We start from the raw sequence: 6307 nt of genomic DNA, 5'->3' as shown, positions 1-6307 counted from the left end.
GTAGGGGAGGAGTCCAACTCCTTCCCCCTCGCCTATTCTCTCTAACCTATATAACACATAAGTTTTGGAGCCTCCTCTAGTTCTAGTTGATCCTAGTTGATCAAGTAGAGCTTGACCTAAATTCTCTAATCCTCATAATTAGAAGTCCAGTGTGGTTCTAATCTACACCCTCTAATTCTACGATGACGATTAGCTCTAGACGATGAAGCGTTGCCGGATCGTGAAGACCGTATGCTTGCAACCAAGTAGAGAGGCCGTGATTTCGGTCTTCTCTTCAAGGGATCGTTCTTGGGCGGTTCGCGGGATCGTTCATCTACGGTACGAGGGACTCCAAGTACAATCTACACCGACTCGTCTACTTCCGATGCACTCCAGAGTCGGTAATGATTGTTGATCCAAACCTTATATGCATCTTCATATTGTTCCTGGGTGATCGTAGAGCGGATTTTTGCTTGTTTTCTACTATGTTTCCCAACACTACCATGATTTTTTACGTGGACGGCCCAAAGAATGTCATGCAGGTGCGCCTCCGGCCCGCCCAGGACAAAAAAACCCATTTCCTGTCATGAATTTTTGTCATAATTATCTTCGTAGAAGTGTCACATCCATGACAGATTTTTTTTCGTTCGGGCCAATGTCATGGAAGTGTCTTTTTTTAGTGTTGGGCTTCTTTCCTTTCTTGCCTTCTCCTTTGCCTTGTTCTTTTATGTGGACTTCGTCTTTTGACTTGTCAACCATGAAGCCTCGCTTGGACTTTCGTTGACCAAGTTGGCTTGTTTGGACCCACGGGGGGTAGTTTGGACTAATGTTCACTGCCTTGGCTTGTGTTGACTACTTGTGTGACACTCCATGTTTGGATATGGGGTAGGACTTCAAGTAGGGTTAGAATCCACTACTACAAAACATGATTTTCTTTTCCGGATCGTTGGATTGGCGGGGGATGTGTGCATGTGTGAACTACTTTATTTCGGGGTTTTCATCGTTTTTCACCGAGGGGGGGGGGCAGTAATGGAGGTTGTCTGCGGGGTCGATCGAGAGGGAGTTGGACGTGCGAATGTACAATCTCCAATTCCTCTTTAATAGTAGAGATTACATTGGAAATTTTGCTGGAATTTTGTCAATTTTGGGCCTAGCCCAATAGCAGTTTCAGAAATTCCTAATAAATTCTAGAGGCCCACGCAGCCCACTCGTGCAAGGCAAGAGGTGGAATAAAAGTTTAGTCCCACATTGCTAATTTAGAGGGAGTTGGACCTCTTTATAAGGGAGGTTCTTTCCCCACATGTATGAGCATGAGAACAAGAGAGACATCCACGCGCGCTCCTCCTCTGCCGCCCGCCTCGCCACGCCACGCCTCGTCACAACGCGACGCGACGCGACGCGACGCGCTGCGGGAATGAGCCGTGTGTTGGGGAACGTAGCAGAATTTTAAAATTTTCTACGCATCACCAAGATCAATCTATGAAGTCATCTAGCAACGAGGGAGAGGGGAGTGCATCTACATACCCTTGTAGATCGCGAGCGGAAGCGTTCAAGAGAACGGGGTTGATGGAGTCGTACTCGTCGTGATCCAAATCACCGATGACCTAGCACCAAACGGACGGCACCTCTGCGTTCAACACACGTACGGTTGGGGAGACGTCTCCTCCTTCTTGATCCAGCAAGGGAAGGAGAGGTTGATGGAGATCCAGCAGCACGACGGCGTGGCGGTGGAAGCAGCGGTGATCTCGACAGGGCTTCGCCAAGCTCCAACGAGAGAGAGAGAGGTGTTACGTGGGGAGAGGGAGGCGCCAGAGACTTGGTGTGGCTGCCCTCCCTCCCTCCCCACTATATATAGGGTCCCTAGGGGGGCGCCGGCCCTAGAGATTGGATCTCAAGGGGGGGCCGGTGGCCAAGGGGGGTGGCTTGCCCCCCAAGCCAAGTGGGGCACCCCCACCCCTAGGGTTTCCAACCCTAGGCGCAGGGGGAGGCCCAAGGGGGGGCGCACCAGCCCACCAGGGGCTGGTTCCCCCTCCCACTTCAGCCCATGGGGCCCTCTGGGATAGGTGGCCCCACCCGGTGGACCCCCGGGACCCTTTCGGTGGTCCCGATACAATACCGATTACCCCCGAAACCTTCCCGATGGCCGAAACTTGACTTCCTATATATAAATCTTTACCTCCGGACCATTCCGGAACTCCTCATGACGTCCGGGATCTCATCCGTGACTCCGAACAACTTTTGGGTTACCGCATACTAACATCTCTACAACCCTAGCGTCACCGAACCTTAAGTGTGTAGACCCTACGGGTTCGGGAGACACGTAGACATGACCGAGACGACTCTCCGGTCAATAACCAACAGCGGGATCTGGATACCCATGTTGGCTCCCACATGTTCCACGATGATCTCATCGGATGAACCACGATGTCGAGGATTCAATCAATCCCGTATACAATTCCCTTTGTCAATCGGTACGTTACTTGCCCGAGATTTGATCGTCGGTATCCCAATACCTCGTTCAATCTCGTTACCGGCAAGTCACTTTACTCGTATCGTAATGCATGATCCCGTGACCAAACACTTGGTCACATTGAGCTCATTATGATGATGCATTACCGAGTGGGCCCAGAGATACCTCTCCGTCATACGGAGTGACAAATTCCAGTCTCAATCCGTGTCAATCCAACAGATACTTTCGGGGATACCTGTAGCATACCTTTATAGTCACCCAGTTATGTTGTGACGTTTGGTACACCCAAAGCACTCCTACGGCATCCGGGAGTTACACGATCTCATGGTCTAAGGAAATGATACTTGACACTGGAAAAGCTCTAGCAAACGAACTACACGATCTTGTGCTATGCTTAGGATTGGGTCTTGTCCATCACATCATTCTCCTAATGATGTGATCCCGTTATCAATGACATCAAATGTCCATAGTCAGGAAACCGTGACTATCTATTGATCAACGAGCTAGTTAACTAGAGGTTCACTAGCGACATGTTGTGGTCTATATATTCACACATGTATTACGATTTCCGGATAACACAATTATAACATGAACAATAGACAATTATCATGAACAAGGAAATATAATAATAACCATTTTATTATTGCCTCTAGGGCATATTTCCAACAGTCTCCCACTTGCACTAGAGTCAATAATCTAGTTACATTGTGATGAATCTAACACCCATAGAGTTCTGGTGTTGATCATGTTTTGCTCGAGGAAGAGGTTTAGTCAACGGATCTGCGACATTCAGGTCCGTATGCACTTTGCAAATATCTATGTCTCCATTTTGAACATTTTCACGAATGGAGTTGAAGCGACGCTTGATATGCGTGGTCTTCCTATGAAACCTGGGCTCCTTGGCAAGGGCAATAGCTCCAGTGTTGTCACAGAAGAGAGTCATCGGACCCGACGCATTGGTAATAACTCCTAGGTCGGTAATGAACTCCTTCACCCAGATTGCTTCTTGTGCTGCCTCCGAGGCTGCCATGTACTCCGCTTCACATGTAGATCCCGCCATGACGCTTTGCTTGCAACTGCACCAGCTGATTGCCCCACCATTCAAAATATACATGTATCCGTTTTGTGACTTAGAGTCATCCAGATCTGTGTTGAAGCTAGCATCGACGTAACCCTTTACGACGAGCTCTTCGTCACCTCCATAGATGAGAAACATATCCTTAGTCATTTTCAAGTACTTCAGGATATTCTTGACCGCTGTCCAGTGTTCCATGCCGAGATTACTTTGGTGTCACATCCCTAGTTCTGGTATGATCCTAGACTAGCTAGTCATTTGTGCATCATGTTTAAATTCCATTTAAATTGGAAATGGGGATTTGTGAAACCCTCAGAAATCATTTCTGGAAATGACCCAGATAAAAAGTGCTCCAAAAAGAACCAAGAAAATGTTCATGTTGCTCTCTGAAAATATTGGTCAGAGGTAAAATTCAAACCAATAATTTTGGGAGCCCATAAATATTTATTTTGGCCTTTTGGAATTAATACAATAATTATTTGCCTTGGATATATATATATGTGATATATTTTATATATGTCCAAAAATTCTGGTTTTTGCTTAGGGGCTTTGGTATAATCCAACTAGTCCCTACAAGAATTATCAGAAGCAACAAAAATGATTTAGTGTCTAAAACTAAATCAAAACAAATTACAAAAAATGCAAAACAGAAGAAAAAGAGAGGGGAAAACACTTACCTGGCCTCCCTGTAGACTGGCCCAGCTTCTCTCGGCCCAGCCCACCAGCCCAACTGCCAGGAGCTTCTTCAAGCTCCTGCCAGTAGGAGTTGCTGCGTGCCCGCCTCACAGCCGACCGCGGCCACGTCTCCCCGCCACCTCCTGCTTCCTTCCCCATCCTTGACCGGGCGCCTGGAGACGCCCGAGCCCCCCTGGTCCTTCCCCTCTCTTGCAGCTCACTCTCCCTTCCCCTGCTCTCTCTCTGTAGCACGCCCGAACGGGTCCGTCGCCGCCGTTCGCTGCCACCGTGACCACCGTGGTCTTCTCGCCCCTTCCCCGTTTCCAAAAGGTCCGTGACGACACACAGATCCTCCACGCGGAAGATCCCGAACCCAGGAGCACAGTGGTGACGCCTTTGAGCTCATCTTCCACCTCGGGCGCCGCCAATCACCGCCGGCGATTCGCAACGTCTGGCGCGCCCCCGAGCCCGCTGACCTTCTCTTCCGACCCCCAGTGAGCCCCGCCGTCTTTCCCCTCTCTTCTTGCTGCCGAACGTGTCCCCTAACCATGCTCTTCACCGGAGCCGAAAGCTTCCGCCCGTCGGCCATGTCACCGCCATCGCCGCAGCCGCCCAAGCTCAAAACCGAGCGTGTCACCGTGCTCAACACAGCTCCACGGGCCCAGAGCAACCAACCGTTGCTCCTGCCGTGCACCATAGCGACGTTTGAATCATTGCCCGAACTCCGGCCACCGCCGCGAGCTTGCCTCCGGCGAGCTCGGGCCACCTCAGCCCCTGCCGTTTGCACAAATGGATGCGGGCGAGTCCCAGCTCCACGTAGATGCCTTCCGCCGGCCATTTGGTCGCCGAAGGAGGAATCCCGAGCCCCTCCGCCGTCTCTGGCCTTGCCGGCGACGAGCGCCGGGTCAACTCCGGCGTGGGTTGACCCCCACAGCCCAGTTTGACCTCCCCCCTCTCTCTCACTGACTTGCGGGCCCCGCCCGACTAATTACCTTAGTTAGCACTAATTAACTAACTAGGTTAGCTGCAACGGTCACTGACTAGTGGGCCCTGCCCAGTTAGTTAGGACTAACTAACTTAGTTAGTTGACTGGGTCACTGATCAGTGGGACCCACTGGTTAGGTTTGACCTGTTCAGCCCCGTTGACTCGCTTACGTCATGCTGACATAGTGCTGGCGCAGTTATTCCTTTTCTGGAATTATTTTAACTCAGGAAATTCCAGAATTTTGCCTAAACTTAAAAAAAAATCATAATAATTCAACCGTAGCTCAGAATGAAATGAATTATATATGAAAAATTATCAGAAAAATGCAAGGAATCCATTTATGCCAGTTACATGCATGAAAAACCAACTTATACATGCTGTATAAGTGAAAACATAATATGGGCATTTTAAATGCTTCATTTTGAATTGCATTTGAATCTTTGATTCAAATGGGCTTCAACCAACTTGGTAGCATCTTGCATTAGCCCAAACACTAGCATTTGCACATGTCATGTTCATGCATAATTTTGTTGCATTTGTTTGTGTGTTGATCGCCGGCACCGTTTCTTCTCGATAGGTTCCACTCCGGAAGGTGTTCCCGAGTACCTGTCAGAGGAGTCGTACCCCTTCGTCGTTCTATCAGGCAAGCAAACCCCCTTGAGCATCTCGATAAATCCCACTCTCTCGCTCTTGCTCCTTATACTACATTAGGACAACAACGATTCAACTGCTACTTTTCTGCTGCGGTAGTTGAACCCATTCCTCTGCATGACCTGTCATTGCCACAGTAAATAGTTGAAACCCACTAGCATGAGTAGGAGTTGCTTGAGCCTTGATGTGCCTACTCATTCATGCTTGTTTTCTTTATGCCAGCTATGCTTAGAGTTGTGTCAGGTCTGATTCATCGGGAATGAATCAGAGTGGTGAACATGTCCTACCGATAAGGCTAAGTGTGTGAACACGTTTTGGTAAAGGTAGCGATGAGAGGCCATGTAGGAGTACATGGTGGGTTGTCTCATTGGAACCGTCCCTAAGCACTGAGTTCTGTGTATGTTATCCAAGTCCAGTTACTACCACACATTGGGTTCCAGTTATCCGGCCCCTCTCAGCTTATTAATCCACT

Source organism: Triticum dicoccoides, chromosome 1A (assembly GCF_002162155.2).
Source record: "Triticum dicoccoides isolate Atlit2015 ecotype Zavitan chromosome 1A, WEW_v2.0, whole genome shotgun sequence".
NCBI classification, from domain to species: domain Eukaryota; kingdom Viridiplantae; phylum Streptophyta; class Magnoliopsida; order Poales; family Poaceae; genus Triticum; species Triticum dicoccoides.
Note: the sequence above shows the minus strand (reverse complement) of the source record.